At 35.8% G+C, this 17,582-nt stretch overlaps 2 pseudogenes; both read right to left on the bottom strand.

Annotated features, from left to right (window-relative positions):
• Nucleotides 1-15,087: 15,087 nt before the first annotated feature.
• On the bottom strand, nucleotides 15,088-15,272 carry LOC129239930 (U2 spliceosomal RNA; annotated as a pseudogene).
• A 254-nt stretch (nucleotides 15,273-15,526) lies between these two features.
• Nucleotides 15,527-15,710, bottom strand: LOC129239877 (U2 spliceosomal RNA; annotated as a pseudogene).
• Nucleotides 15,711-17,582: the final 1,872 nt, after the last annotated feature.

The following is a 17,582-nucleotide window of genomic DNA, read 5'->3' as shown; positions in this document are numbered from 1 at the left end:
GATTAATAAGCATAACAAAACATTTTCAACATTTCTTATATTAAAAATTAAACTAAAAAATATTAATATTATTCAAAACTTGTCTAAAGCACCCCCCATTAAAAGCGAAAATAATTGTTTTTATTCTTCAGTATTTTTCACTAAAGCCATTATTTTTGATAACTTCAGAACATCTTTTTGGCATAGAAGATATTAGGTTACTAATAATTTCCGGAGAAATGTTGTACCAGGCTTCTTTAACCGCTTCAAACAGGGCTTCCTTTGTGCTGCAATTTTCCCTATTAATTTTCAAATTTACAATCTCCCACAAATTCTCAATGGGATTGAGATCGGGAGATTGAGCTGGCCAGTCTGAGACCTGTAACCACGTTTTACAGTGCCTAGAGGTATGCTTCGGATCATTATCCTGCTGGAACCTCCATCTCAGTGGCATTTCCTCCTCAGCGTGTGGTAGCATTACATCTTTAAGGATGTTTGTATACATGAAACGGTCCATAATCCCCTCTATTCGATGAATAGGCCCGATACCCTGGCCAGAGAAACAACCCCAGACCCCCCACCATACTTGGTAGTTCCGATACAATACTTCGGATTTAGTCGCTGTTGCTGTGGCCTTCTTACTCGCCTTATTCCATTTGTATGTTTCAAATTATATTTGGATTCATCAGAGAATAATACAGTTTTCCATTTTTGAACTGTCCAATTAATATGCAATTTCGGAAACTCGACTCTCGCTTTTTTGTTTTTGGCGGAAATAAATGGCTTTCTAGCAGGTCGTCGACTGAAAAGTCCGGCCTCCACTGCTCGTCTTCTGATCGTTCTAGAACTTACCGGCAAACTTAAATCAATTTTTATTTGTTCAGAAGAGACTGTGGGATCACTCTGAATTTTTCTTTTAATCGTGGAGTCGTCTTGTCGTGTAGTCTTTCGTGGTCTTCCTCCACTATGGATTGCAGAAATAGAACCCGTTTGTTCAAATTTTTTTATAAGTCGCGATATTACACTTCTATTTATTGAATATTTCTCACTAATTTTGTGTCGCGATAAACCACTTTGCCAATCACTTATTATTTTATTTTTAAATTCATTTGTATACGCATTTCTGGCCATATTTGCTGATTTCCCGTATGAAATGTTTTGTCCTACTATTTATATATATATATATATTTAAATTTTTTTTCAGTATAACCAAAACGCTGTATATTTAGTATTATATTTTATAAATACTTAAGTAACAAGGAAACACATGACATATGTATATGCCATATTTCAAGATGTTCGATTGAGAGAGAGAATTTAGCATTGAGAATTTAGCATTATTTGAAATGCCATTAGGGGGGTGCTTTAGTTTTGGCCAATACTGTATGTATGAGCTTTTATAGTACATATGTATGTATGTAATGGAAAAAAATGGTGTGGAACAAATTATAGTTATGAAGTCTGTGAACCATCAGTATCTAGTGAACTACTGCAATTTATTTGATTGCAACTCTTCATAAGCGATTTTAATCAACCTTCCACCTCCGATTCATAGAGATCAACAATATTAGCCGCGCTGAATCCGCGTTTCCTTCAATAGACTCTCGTCAAAACACTTCTCAATGTTGTTGTTGGCAGTAGAAAAACAAAGATGACAAACTACAGCATACAACAGCATACTTTAATTTTTCAACATTTTCTTTTTTTACCCAACTTCACTTCCCCTGTATTGAACAAAATCAAGAATTATTCAAATTTATCAACCCGTTCTCGCATATTTACGAGACAAATACGTGATAGGCAGCAGCTGATGAAAAATAAATCGGGACGTGACTAACCATTCGGAGGTGCACTGGTTCGAAACACGGGCACGAAACACCAAATAATAGAAAACGTCGGAGGAGCTCAGCCAAACACATCTTCTTCTATATTATATATATAAAAATGAAATGATGTTCGTTTGTACGCATTTTTTTGGGCCGATACGAGGCCAATTTTATTCGTTCTTTTTTCATATTATAGGGATCCACTAGGGGAAGGTTTTTAGCAAAAAAAAATTTCTTTTAAATATTTTCTTCATATAAAAAAAGAAGAAACCAAAATATTGTACAAAACAAAACTTGCTCGATTCTTAGATTAAAGTAAGTTTCGAATCGACATTCATTTTATGTGTATAACTTTTTTTGAATTTTTCGTTATTGTATACATCAAATGTATTATAATCAAATGATTCGAATGAAAATTTTTTTTTTTTTTTTATTTCTTCCATAAAATATTACACCTGTCGTTAGACAATAAGTAATTTGATTTACAAAAAGATGGAATGAGAGTGATATTGAAGGGCCAATGCCCCCAAGCTCATTTAGAAGAAATATATACATATTATTTAAAAACAAGTGGTTAACAAAGAATGACATATACGATTAGTTGACAATTGATTACAAGGATTTTGCAAGATCTGTTGGTGTTTGACGGTTAAGCCGACTTTGCGTAGATTTTTCTTTATTTGGTAGTCTTCTCATCATAGGATTTGTATGCGTTAATAGTCTATTTATGTGTCTTCTGCTAGCGCTTTGTATTGTTTCATCAATAGTATCGATGTCAAGGTCGCGATGAATATCTGCGTTAGGTATGTACCAAGGTGCATTAGTTAAGGTCCTAAGTATTTATGAAAATAATGTTTCAATTCAATTGAGCAATGCTTTCTTTGACCAATTCTATATGGAAATGAATGCGTTTGCAAACGATGTTTTCGGCTATGAACAAATGTTGGAATCGAATGAAAAAGGAAAGAAACGCGAAATGATAAAAAAAATTCTTGGAAAATTTAAAATGAATGGTGCTTCATTGGAAAAATTCAAAGGTAATAAGAACATACACAAGATAAAGTTAGAATTCGAATTTTTAGATTTATTTTGTTTATTTCTCATTTTTTCAGAAGTACACCACACAACAACTCATTCCAACTCTGATTTTGAAATCCTGTTGGAATTGGTGATCGATAATTTTGTTACTATAATGGTCAATGGAAATTTGCGTGTATCAGACCCTGCATATTATTTACCATATCAACTTTTTATGGAACATATGGACCAAATGAACACAAAAAAATAATTTAGTTTTGTTTTGATTTTTTGCAACATTTTGGTTTTCAGTTAATACAATAAAAACAATACTGTTTTTTCGTGAACACAAAATTCTAAATTTATTACGTTGTTTGTTTAGAATTTTTGTAGAAAAAAAGTAAATTTTTTGGTTTTGAGGAAATTTGTTTATTGTTGCTATTTGTGAAAGCGTAGATATTTGTACAATAAGTATTTGACTATAATCCTAAAAGTTAATGGAATACCACTATGACACATAGACAACATGTTTTCAAAGGGGTGTTTTCCAAAAATTATAAAAAAAATGTTTTTCAAAAATTTTGAAGAAATAAAGTAAAATAAAAAAATTTCGAAAGCATGAAATTTTTTCAAAACCAAATTTTCCTCAAAAAGATAAAAGAAATTTCTTCGAAGAGGTGTTTTTCTAAAATTACAAAAAAAAAATTTCAAAAATTTTAAACAAATAAAATAAAATAAAACTTTTTCAAGGGTATGAAATTTTTTCAAAACAAAATTTTCTGAAAACCAAACAAAATTTAAAAAAAAAATGGTGTTTTCAAAGCATTTCATATTCCACTATTAATAGAGAATACATTTTTTCGAGGGGGTGTTTTTCAAAGCGGAAAAAAATCTTTTTTAACAAATCAATTTAAACTTTTTCAAAAGTATGAAATTTTTTCAAGAACAGAATTTTCACAAAAACGTTAAATTAAAAAAAAAATAGTTTTTTCAAAATATTTAATTTTCAGCAATTAACTGAGAAGAAATTTGTTAGAGCGAAGTTTTTTTCAAAACTTCAAAAAACACTTTTTAACCAAAAAAAATAAACCTTTTTTCAAAAACAACAGGAATGATAACATTGCCTAACAATTTCTGCACTTTTGCACAGTCTAAAGAGGCATTGATACAGAGTGTATTTCCAAACATAGTTCAACATTACAAAAACCATGATTGACTCAGAGAAAGAGCAATTTTAGCTGGGAAAAATAAGGACGTCAATGACATAAATTCAGCTATTTTAGATCAAATACCTGGTGACGTAGTTGCGTATAAGTCAATGGACACTATTACTAATCAAGATGAGGTCGTAAATTATCCAACTGAATTCTTAAACTCACTCGATTTGCCAGGCTTACCACCTCATAATTTACGATTAAAAATTGGAGCACCGATTATTATGCTGCGCAATAGTAATGTGCCCCGACGCTGTGAAGAAGCTAATGGGTAACGTTATCGAAGCAACAATTTTGAAAGGGAAGTACAAAGGAGAAGACATTTTGATATCCTGAATTCCACTGATTCCGGCTGATTTACCATTCGATTTCAAACGTTTGCAGTTCCCTATTCGCCTTGCCTTCGCTATGAGAATTAATAAGGCGCAAGGACAGTCTCTACAAATGTGCGGTATTAATTTAGAATACCCAATTTTTTCTCATGGACAATTGTATGTAGCTTGCTCACGAGTTGGCAAACCATCGTCATTATTCACGCGAAAGATGAAAAAACCAAAAACGTTGTCTACCAAAAAGTGTTACAATAAAGTTCGAATGAAATTGTATCAAAGAATTTGCTTTGTTTCGTAGTAATTTTATTCTCTTTCAGCAAATCATTGAATTTATCGTCTAGCGAAGCGGGCGAGGGTACGCTAGTAATCATATAATACAGAATATTTGAAAAAAAGTTTGACTCTTTACCTATAGGTTTGATCGAAGTTTCTTTTTTTCTAAACCGTCCCAGTAGTGAGTGGGTCAAAATAACAAATGAATTGACCTGATAAAGCGTACAAATGTACTTGTAAATTTACACAGGAAAAGCAAAAAAACGGTTTATAATTCGCAAAATAATTTATGAAAAATATCAATAACTAACAGTATTTATCAAAATGTTGTACTTTTTGACGTGATAACGTCTTATAATTCGATTTAGCCGGCTGCACGCACGAAAAAATGTGTCGTTATCTTGCTCAATGGTCGTTATCTTGCTCATTCGTCGTTACCTTGCTCAATCGTCGTTACCTTGCTCATGGTCGTTACCTCGCTTGAACTGCAAGCGAAACGAACGACAAAGAGCACAATCGGCCCCCGCGTTCGGCAGCGTTCGACATCTGGCGCTTTCCTACTTGAGTGAGCATATATATGTATGTATATGCGCATTTGTAGGTATATAAATTAACATATTTGTATTTGCATATGCCTTCTTCCTGTGTGCATGGTAATGAACCATTTCTCTTTTGAGAATAGGACGATGATTGGAAAAGTACGAAATGAAAGGGAGTGTTTCGAGTATAATGTGTCTTGAAAAAGGCAAATCAATGATGGTGCCTCTTAGTGTTGTTGACTTATTAACGTCTGATGCACAATCAAAATTGAACATATTATATCTTTCATGAATTTGATAAATGTTTCGTCATTTTTCACGTTTGTGTAAATGTAATTTGACCTATTCCATCGCGATTCCATTTACCTCCTTCTCTATATCCATACAAAATATCTATCAAACAAATAAAATTAAAATTTTGTTTTGAAAATTGCAACCATTACATCAATATTTTCTTATGACGTTGTCACATTAAACTATCGTCAGTAAACCGACTTTACAGACAACCTCTTTTTTAATTATTTAGAATTCCAGTTCATTAGGGTCACTGTGTCCAATTTTAGAATGCCCCAAGTCATCTATATTAAATGTTAGTGATATTACCATTGTGTTTATGAAAGAAATCTTGGTTTTAATTTGAAAAGAATTTCTATTTTGTCTTATCATATCAATACTAACTGTGATAAAGTGTATGCTAGGCTTTGTATACTGTGGACTACACAATATTTTACTATAAATTTCAATTCTCAAACCGGCGTAAGGACAGATGTGTGCAAATTGCAAATTTATTCGTTTTTAAAAAACTCAGCCATATACTTTCAGTTCATATATTTTCGTGATGGATAATTTTAGCTTTCTATCATTTTTCCAGCACAGTTTCTCTTGCATCGAACTGTCACTAGCCTCTCTAAATTTTTGAGTGCTGGATAAATGTTTGGTTATCGAACACGACTTGCATGTGAAAAAATGCTATTATAAAATATGTTGAATTTATATGAAAATATTGTATGTAATTAAACGTAAAGGTCATGAGTCTGACTATGCAAAAAAATCTTTAGTATTGATTTCAATGATTTACCTAAAATCAAAAGTCTGCTCTGCACAAAATTATAATAACAGAATTTACTTTCTACGCTCAAATCGCGGAAATAAACTAATAAATATCGTGAATGATATTGGTAACGACTTCAACTCGGAATACCTACTCTTTGCAGACGATCTTAAAGTTTATCGATCAATCACTAGTGTGCTGGATAGTCATCTACTACAACAGGACGTCGATAATCTCTCTGGCTGGTGTACAAGGAACAAACTGGATCTCAACTTTAAAAAGTGTGCTGTGATGTGCTTCTCGAGATCGCGCACTCCCTTACCTGCAGTGTACACACTCAATGGTGGTACAATAAGAGAGGTGGATGACATCAAAGACCTCGGTGTCACGACTGACACAAAACTAACTTTCCACAAGCACATAGACGGAATAACTCAGAGAGCTTTTAAGATACTCGGATTTATAACTAGGAATAGTAAGGACTTCAAGAATCCCTACTCCCTGATTTGTCTTTTCAAAACTCAAGTTCTTCCAATACTGGAGTACGGATCCATAATCTGGTCTCCATACACTGAAGCAGGCATTACTAGACTTGAAAGAGTGCAGCGTAAGCTCTGCAAGACCTTAGCCTTCCGACATTCATCATCAACCGTTTCAGCTACAGAAGATATCTACATTCGGTACAACATCAACAGTCTGCGGGCTCGCCGTCGCATAACTGATCTGGCGTTCTTCTATAAAGTGGTAAATGGTATTATTGATGCCCCGGAAGTACGCAGCTCCTTCGAGCTTGCTGGTCTCACTCTTAGGAATAGTCGTCTACTGAAAACAGTCGCTACTTACAAAAGCTACGTCTATCACGGCCCGTGCAATAGAATAGCCATCAGCGTCAACTCACTTCATGGTGTTCTCGATTTCTATGGTGGAACCTACGATACTTTTCTGCGAAATGCCAAAAATATCATCCTATAGATTTTTCTCAAGAACCGTCTGTCCCATATCCTTTATCATTGTATTACTTACCAGCCCTGTATAAATTCTGATTCTGTACCCTCTTTTTATTTGTATGTATATTGCCGATTGGCGTTTGTTAAATAAATAAATAAAACTTTCCGTCTGTGGAATTCACGTCCAAGGTTGATTTGCTTAAGCACTGTAACTTAAGGCCCGCAAACCTTATGCCATTCGTTCCAGCTTAAGTTTGATTTAATGTGAATGAAAATATAACGCAATTTAATGTAAATTAAACGAGCTCTCCTTTCACTTACCTGCACCTCCCGGAGAAAACAGAATGTACTTTATATTATTCAAAGTTTGGGGTGTTGTTTCATTCAATTTCTAATTTTAATTCAAATCATTACATAACATTTTTGAAATCCAGCGTATATTTCCACAAAATAAGAATTTATTTTCTTTTGTATAAGGGGGAAAAAAATTTTAATTATAAAATATGCGACCATAAACGCGGTGGGTCTGATATTTTCCGTTTCTAAAACCACTTTTCCCCGATGTTTGCTGAAAAATCCCGAAAAGCGCACCACTAATTGCAGGTTTATTTTTTTTTTTTTGCAAATAATTAAATTAGAATTCATCAAGGGGAAACGGTTGGTTTTATTAATCTACGCAAATGTGTGAATGTACTACTCCTACTCGTAAAAAAAACTTCAGGTGTAAAAATCGTTCGCATTTGTTTGTTCAATAGGTATGTAAGTAGTTTAAAACTTAAATGTTGAAAACTTGCTATTTGAAAACTGCGACTTTTCCCACAATAACTACATACAGTGGCTCCAACAATTGAACGTACGTATTAGAAGTGATTTACTATAAATGAATGGCTTCATGCATATATTATAGGTATGATAGCTTCGATGGTAAATAATAAAAAAATATTTGTTATCGTAAGCTTTACTTTAGAAATTATAAACATTGCTATACAAATACTTTATACGAGGGGGGCCTTTTATATGTCGGGATTAGAGAACAAAAACAACTTTTAATCATCGAAAATCACTTTATTGCTTTTCAAAATATTTTCCATGAAGATCTATACACTTTTGCATGCGTTTGAACCAGTTGTCGAAGCACTTTTGCCACTCGGAATGAGGTACCTCCAAAACATGCATTCTGAATGCCGCAACCGCTTCTTCAGGTGTCGAAAAACGTTGACCTCTCAGTTTGTTTTTTACGACAGAAGTCATTCGGTGCCAATTCAGGACTATACTGCGGATGACCCATTAATTCGATGTTTTGGGTGTTCAAAAATGCAGTTGTTTGAGCCGATGTGTGAGAGCTCGCATTGTCCTGGTGAAGAGTGATCCGTCTTTGGCGATTGGTTTTCCTAATTTCTTGGAAGACAACTGGCAAACAAATGGAATTTACTGTTCTGCGTTGTTCTAGTGGTACGGTTGCGACATGTCCAGTTTTTCCGAAAAAACAGGCGACCATTTGCTTGGAAGTGCTTCGCGCGCGAACAACTTTTGTTGGATTTGGCTCATCTTGAAACACCCATACAGTCGACTGCTGTTTACTTTCGGGCTCATACGCGTAAATCCATGATTCATCACCTGTCACGATGTCATAGACGTGTTTCGAAATCCCGCGATCGTATTATCGTATTTTTTGAGCATTTCCTTAGACCAATCGACACGAGCCTTTTTTTGAGCGATTGACAAATTGTGTGGGATCCAACGCGAACAAATTTTTTTGACAGCCAAATGTTTATGCAATATTGAATGTAGGTATGCTGGTCCCACTAATGCCTAAGGTTGTCTCAATCTCACGATAGGCCACATGACGATCTAGCAATATCAGTTCGCGCACAGCATCAATGGTTTTCGAAACAACAACTGATTTTGGACGACCTTCACGAAATTCGTCTTGGAGTGCACTACGACCACGACTGAATTCACTATACCATCGATAAACACCGGTCCTTGATGGAGCTTCATCGCCAAAAAATGAATTAAGTTCATCCATGCAATGTTGCTGAGTTAATCCACGTCGAAAGTTGTAAAAAATAATCGCACGAAAATGTTCACGATTTAATTCCATTTTTGAACCGAGATGAATCTTTTAAGTTACTGTAAACAACACAAATAGCGCTGGTATTTCAAAACGTTCTGAGTACGTAAAAGCCAAAAAATGTCAAACTTTGCGATACAGCTGTCAGTTGCCAGATTGCAACACCAGGGTTGCCAAATTCCGAAATATAAAAGGCACCCCTCGTATTCCACAGCGTCCTATCTGAGTTGACTTAAGTCAAGTAGATTTAATTTTCGTTCTAAGTTCTGAACTGCTTTTGTCCAAAAGATTTGCCTTTGTAATATAATATTTGTGGCAATCTATTAGCATCAAAGACAAATAAGGTCTTATGGATATGTCTTAGGTGAAGTTGTATACAAATGACAATTTGAAAGGCCAGTTTCTAAAGTGGCACAATAAGACGGTGTATTTGTAGGCAAGTTCAAAATTATTTAAAAATAGAACTAAGTTTTATCATGTTATTTATTATATAAGCTATTTTATATCCTTGGAATCCTTTTGTGCGGTAATTTTTCCATTTTTCGAGTACCAATTAGAGCAGACTCACTGCAGCTTTTTCTCACCATAATTTTGCCACATCCAGTGAATTTTACCACATAACAGTACTTGTAAGAGTGTTGTCAAATGGAAATATTCAGTGTACGATATGTTATTTGTTTTAGAAGTACAAAATATTTGCATTGAAACGTTTTAAACTTCTAAAACAGAACTTCGACAAGGTTAAAATTTCAAAGTTTTTGTTGCATTTGACTGAATTTATTTCATTTTCTACAATATCTATGTGCGGTCAAATGTTTGAGTCACTGTATGTGTAATAAATGCAAACAAGCCCATTTAAGTAATAACCATTATATACAAATATCCATACGCACACACATACATACATACATTCTTAAGGCTATGCGCCGCTAAATAAACACAATAAACACACTAATTGATGGCATCTAATCGTGCTGATACAAACCTCAATGAACTTTGAATCACTTTCGAATGAGCTGAGAAACTAAATACATACAAATACGAGGCACTACTAAAAGTGATCGAACTGTCATCGGTAAGTGCACTTGAATGCGATGCATAGCGCAAATGAATCCATACAAATTTAAATATGTAAATACTACGAGCAAGTATTTATGCACTCGCGTGCACTTACTTACATATTTATTTTATTATGAATACGTGCACACAAAAAGGCAATCAAATAAATGAACAAATTAATCAAACAAGAAAAATATTCATAATAAAAAAATAATACAATATTTATAATAAGTACATTTGCACTGGCGATATCAAAGCATTTGTTTGTTAAAAAATAATATGATAATTGGTATTTTCTATGTAGGGCCCAAATACAAGTTTCTTTAAGAAGTTAAAGGAACTAAACTAAGTTTATTTTCACATACGAAGCTTTAAATAATGAGACTGACAGTCAGAGGTTTCGTTTGAAGACCTTTCCTTCGAATACAAAGCTTCTTGACAAAATGTCATGTGCAACAATAAAGCGATAAATTGTTGTGAAAGTTCCCATGAATCTTGAAAACAACCTGCTTAAACTTATAATTTTTTTGAAGTACTTGCTAATAAAAGGAATGGGTTACTACGCCTCAATAAAAAAAGTAAAAACAGCCAATTTTCTTCATCTTATTTCTTCAAGAAATGTCAAGCCCCTGCATACCCCCTTTTATTAATCTATATATTAATACGGAGAGCAAAATTTTGTCGTACCTTTTTCTAGTATTTATAGTCAGAGAGTCATAGTCTGGTGGAACTCACTAGAGAAGACGACATTGGTGAAGAAGCTGGAGAGAGTTCAGAGGTCGGCACTCATTGGAATCAGTGGGGCGCTTCGAACGACTCCTACTCTGGCGCTCAACGCAATGTTAAATGTGGTACCCGTAGACATCGCAGGCAGAATTGCCGCTTCGCGTACCGCAATCAGACTGAGGGGCTGGAGCTATAAGCTTAATCTCACTTATGGGCTCAGAAACTTCAAGTTCATCCCTCTGTCAACGGATCAGTGTATACCCTCGTTTAGTCTAACCGGAACCTTCTCCACTTATATTCCGTCAAGGGAAGAGTGGACGGAGGGCTACACTTGGGGGTAGGGCCTGGTGAACTTGTTCACGGATGGATCGAAGTTGGAAGGAAAGGTTGGCGGTGGAGTCTTTTGCGAGGAGCTCCCCATCAGACTCAAATTTAGGCTACCGGACCACTGCAGTGTGTTCCAGGCAGAGGTAGCCGCAATCAAGGAGGCAGCCGATTGGCTGCTCAAATGCGTATTAACGGTCAAGAAAGTAAATATTTACTCCGACAGCCAAGCGGCAATAAAGGCCCTCGGGTCTATGGCGGTGCATTCGGAATTGGTCAAGGAATGCTTGAACTCGCTTTCGACTGCGTCCGAATTCTTTAACATCAGCCACATCTGGGTTCCTGGTCACAGCGACATTGCTGGACACTGTGAGGCAGATGAGCTGGCCAGACAAGGAACATGCGAGGTGATTTCCCCGCGAAGGGAGAGACTACCTGCGGTCTGCTTCTGGAAAGATAGGCATCGCACCAACTCAGCGAGCGCTGGGCAAGTACACAAAAGTGTAAGGTCACGAAATCCTTCTGGCCAAGTGTGGACCGGAGGCGCTCGGGCGAGCTTCTGAGGCGGACAAAATATCAGCTCTCTAATCTCGTGGGCTCTCTCGAAGGACACAATGAGCGAGGAATGCATGCTGTGAGACTTGGAATCGCCTCGAGCCCTTTCTGCGCTGGATGTATGGAGGATGAGGTGGAATCATCTCAGCACCTTCTCCTTAGCTGCCCTGCTCTGGCGGGGCTAAGATCTAGGCATCTTGGCTCCTACTTTTTTGCCACGCCTGCTGATATAGCTGGTGCTGACATTAAAAATCTGATGAATTTCATCAGCAGCGTTAAGCGGTCGACGCAAACATAGTCATCGTTCGTAATCCGCACGCTCCTAACCATCCCAGCACCATCTCTCCCCGCCCTCTCCCTGTATCCTATCGGTCTTTCTCTCCCGCCTCAACCCTCCATAATGGCATCACAAAGGATGAATCCTTCTTCATCCAAGCGTGCCCATTCCCTGGGCAACTATATCAACCTAACCTAACCTACTCAGAGAAAAAATTTGAAACATATACCCATGGATAGCATATGTGGAGACGGTTTGCACAATGTATTAAAATAGATAGATAAGTGAATAGGTGCACCTAAAATTAATCACACCATTTTACCTGTATTATGATGTATCATGCTATAATATGTATCATGATATTATATATATGTATATGTATCATGATATAAAAGTTGATGAAACAACTGGAAACGTATATATTTTGAATCAATACTATTATAAATTTGATTCAGAAATTATGATGGTCACGGATTATTTAATGATTGTTTTTTATTATGGTTTTTTACGAAAAAAATTTTTTTTTCGTAATACATGAAATTAAATGTTTCCAACTCAAGAAGAGATTTGATATCTACATTTTCACTGATAACCAGGTGGCGACAAAATCCCTCACAAAGCAATCGACAATCTTCAAAGTAACCATGAAGTGCCGCACATCTCTTACCGAGATGGCTAAGTCATTTCACCGAAGGCTAACATGGGCTCCTGGCCATTGTGACATTGAGGGTAACTGCAGAGCCGGTGAACTAGCGAGACTCGGTACTAAATTGACCGATGAATACACAGGCATACCCTTACAAACATGTAAACTACTCCTCGCCCAAAAATTGTGGCCAACTCTTAAAGCTAAACGCACAGAATCTCTGCTAAGCCGAAATAACCACCGCCTTAGCACACTGATTTCAGTTATACTCGTACCGGGGCATTGTCTAATCGGCAGGCCCGCCCAGAGGATGGGTATGCAAACACATGACTACTGCAGAAGTTGTCTACATGAGGAAGAGGCAGAGCCGATCCCGCACCTTCTATGCCATTATCCTGCTCTATCAAGACATAAAAAAAAAAATAAACAATTGGCGCGTACTCTTCTGTTAGGTGTTTGGCCGAGCTCCTCCTTCTAGTTGTGGTGTGCGTCTTGATGTTGTTCCACAAATGGAGGGACCTACAGTTTCAAGCCGACTCCGAACGGCAGATATTTTTATGAGGACCTTTTTCATGGCAGAAATACACTCGGAGGTTTGCCATTGCCTGCCGAGGGGCGACCGCTATTAGAAAAATGTTTTTTATTAATTTTGCCTTCACCGAGATTCGAACCAACGTTCTCTCTGTGAATTCCGAATGGTAACCACGCACCAACCCATTCGGCTACGGCGGCCGCCCAAGACATAGATTTACCATTTTAGGTACACAATTTTTTAATAAATTGGAAAATCTTAGTTCTGTGGAAATCAGAAAAAAATTTAAAATTTTGAAAAATTTTGAAAAGTGCACACTGGTTTTAGGAGAAATAAGGACACGTTCCAATGGACTTTGGTTGCTTTCACTTAAAATATCATATTTTTAGCTGAAGCACGTTTTCATCTCATTAAAAGTACAACTGTAATATTTCGGGCATGGAATGTTGACTCGTAATCGTAGACAATCGAATATTTCTGAAGGCCGGGAGAGGCAAGCAGCAGTACAGTCAATTAAAATGATTATGGAGTATTCTTTTCGATTTTTTTCTTTGGTACCAAATTGGCACCGTTGACTTATTTTCTGTAAATATCATTGTTGAGACGGCCATCCCTAAATGATTCTGATATTTAAATAAAACTGATAGCAATGGTAGAATGAAGCCATTAAACAATTTCTGATAAATTGGGTTGCTGGCGCTGTAGGGTGCCGCTAAAAATGGTGTAGACAATCTAGAAACCTGCATATGTTGATCCTTATTGTATGAATTTTGATTTTAGTGAATGGTCTGTATTGACAATCTCATATGAATCCAAAGCAGCCAATATTGCTTGCGCCATTACTAAAAAAAAAAATACCAGTCTAACGGTTAGACTTGATAGAAGTGAAACCTTCCGTAAAACAAACTGAGAGAGAATAAGACGAAATCAGCATTAGGAGCGGGATAATTATAGGTTCATTATAATATTGCTATAAAGTTCATATTTTATTTTCTTCATTTTATCATTATTCATCCTCAATGTTTTCAATTTCAACAAATGATACGAGTGGCTTATGATAGATAAAATATGATACAAATGCTTTGGTTTCGATGTTGTCAAAAAAAATACCTAAACGGACCGAAGAAACAGACTTACAAATTTCTTCCATTTTCGTCTACTTGTATTCATATAAAAATTTATGTCTCTTCCCACCAAAGCTAAATGTATTAGTATATTTTTTCTTGTATTTATTCAAGGCTGAAATCCAAAAAACTGTTTTCAATAAATAATCAGAAATGTCCTACAATGCAAATTTCAAAAAAAAAAAAATTTTATTTCTTGTGATTCGAACCAAGAATTTTGGATCGGAAGCTCACATTGCTAGCCGCTCGGCAATCGCGCCATACTGTCGGTGTTGGCCTAAAAGTTATTTAGTTCGTCGCTACGTTTATATGTAATTCGTTTCACTTTTTCCCAAATCACTCCCAACGATTCTAAAGAAGTTTTCACTTCAAAAATTAATGTACGAAATATTTATACCGATTCTCTTAAACTGACTTTCAGTATCTAAACCAAAAATAGAAAAGCCAAAAAATTGTTTTCAATAAATAATCAGAAATGTCTTACAATGCAAATTTCAAAAAAAAAAATTCCATTTTCGTCTACTTGTATTCATATAAAAATTTATGTCTCTTCCCACCAAAGCTAAATGTATTAGTATATTTTTTTTTGTATTTATTCAAGGCTGAAATCCCGGCGGTACTGCAATCCGGGCCAACCCGTGGCAGAGGTGGAGACCAAGCCCCTAAAACACTCCGCCCATTTCCAAAAATGAGTTTAACATTTGTTGTCCTCCGATTGAGGATCTATCAGATGTTGAGCTGATAACCACACTACCTAGTCAATACATTTTAAATAATAAACCTAATAAACCTTTTGAGAATTACACGCTCACAAAAAAAAAAATTAATGTACGAAATATTCATACCGATTCACTTAAACTGACTTTCAGTATCTAAACCAAAAAAACCGTTTTCAATAAATAATCAGAAATGTCCTACAATGCAAATTTCAAAAAAAAAAAAAAAAATCCATTTTCGTCTACATGTATTCATATAAAAATTTATGGCTCTTCCCACCAAAGCTAAATGTATTAGTATATTTTTTCTTGTATTTATTCAAAGCCGAAATCCCGGCGGTACTGCAATACCGGGTCAACCCGTGGCAGAGAAGGAGCAAGCCCCTAAAACACTCCGCCCATTTCCAAAAATCAGTTTAACATTTGTTGTCCTCCGATGGAGGATCTATCAGATGTTAAGCTGATAACCACACTACCTAGTCAATACATTTTAAATAATAAACCTAATAAAACTTTTGAGAATTACACGCTCACAAAAATTATTTATATCAACATATAATATAACGCTTCGTAACTAAATAACTTTTAGGCCAGCGACGACAGCATGGCGCGGTAGCCGAGCGACTAGCAATGTGAGCTTCCGATCCAAAATCCTTGGTTCAAATCACAAGAAAAAATAAAAGTTATTTTTATTTATTTCGTCGCTACTTTTATATCAACATATAATATAACGCTTCGTAGCCAAGTTGGTCGCTTTTTTCGTTTCACTTTTCCTCAAATCACTCCCAACGATTCTAAAGAAGTTTTCACTTCAAAAAGGGACAGAAATCATTGGAAAGTTGCTGCAAAATTGAATCGATAGCATGGGCTACTATAGTCAATTGAGGCACCCATTTGTATGAAGTTATATTCCACAATTAATTGGTTGATTTACTCTTTATAACTGAACAAAAATCGTTGAAAAATATTTAGTATTCAACTTTTAAAAGAAAATAAGTCAAATAAGCCTACCCTTTTAACGGCTGAAGCTATAGAAATGATAAATTGTAAACGCCAGTAAAGTAATCTGAGTTAGGGACAAAGTACAAATGCTGTATAAACAAATCAAAAGGCAAATGTTAACATGAAAAGATAATATGAGTTTACAATTCTGGTTCGATGTTGAAAAATGGAAAGTTACAAGCCATTTCATTGAAAGTAATAATTGACAGCATTATCAGCAAAACAGTTTCGCACTTGCAAGAGAAGGAAGTCTTATCAGTGGCATGCATTAACGGTTGAGTTCCGATTTAGTATTTCATTTTTAGTCCCCAACATTCGTATCACAATTTACACAGTATTTGTAGCAGATTTCATTCGCCTTCTACGACTTTCTATTCTACTTCCTAATTTTGCTCTTTCAAGTATATCTTTAGTTGAAATTATAGGGTGCTAAACTACTTAATAGTTAGCATTTTTAATTCAACAACAATTAGCAACAATTAAAGGTGATGTACAGCCGCCGTAGCCGAATGAGTTGGTGGGTGACTACTAGGGCGGGTCGATTTAAAAATCGCTCATTGCTCTGTGAAAATCGTATTCTAGGGATCAAAATAAGAAACTTTGCCGAAGGAACCATACCTCTAAAACAAATTCTGATGTCCCCCAATTTGGGTCGAATTTTTTAGTTTCTTTTCTCATGTAAAGACCAAAAATGGTGATATTTTTAAATGATTGTATGAGAAACCCCCCAGGGGAGTTCCAGGGGGTGTGCCACTGGCATGGGTGGATCGGCCGTCCAAAGTTAGTGGGGGTCGGTCATACATTTGGACTCGATTGGAGCACTCTAAATGGGTCAAAGCGGGATTTTTCGTTCGACCCAAATTGGGGGACATCAGACACTAAAAGTTTGACCCATATGCATATAAGCATTTTTGAACAATTTTGTCTTTGAAATCAATGAAAACTAATTTCACACAAAAAAGTTATGGTGTTTTGAATAGGCAACACTTCGTATCGTTCACCCTGTATTTCAGCCATGCAAAAAATCCTCATAAAACCATCTGCCGTTCGAAGGCGGCTTAAAACTGTAGCGCCCTCCATTTGTGAGAGAGCATTAAGGCGCACACCACAAATATGAGGAAGAATTCGGTCAACAAAGGTATACACGCCAATTAATTATGTATATACATATATACATATATACCCTCCAAAAATATTTTTCACCCAAACTGATCCACTAATTTTCTTAAATTTTTTAATCGCAGCCGTTAGCTATTTCAGGCCATTAGTTTCCTTCTTAGTGACAATTTATACGACGGGTGCCTTTTATATTTCGGGATTGGGCAATCCTGGTGTTGCAATCTGGCAACTGACAGCTGTTTCGCAAAGT

Source organism: Anastrepha obliqua, chromosome 2, assembly GCF_027943255.1.
Source record: "Anastrepha obliqua isolate idAnaObli1 chromosome 2, idAnaObli1_1.0, whole genome shotgun sequence".
NCBI classification, from domain to species: Eukaryota; Metazoa; Arthropoda; class Insecta; order Diptera; family Tephritidae; genus Anastrepha; species Anastrepha obliqua.
Note: the sequence above shows the minus strand (reverse complement) of the source record. Positions and strands in the feature narration are given on the sequence as shown.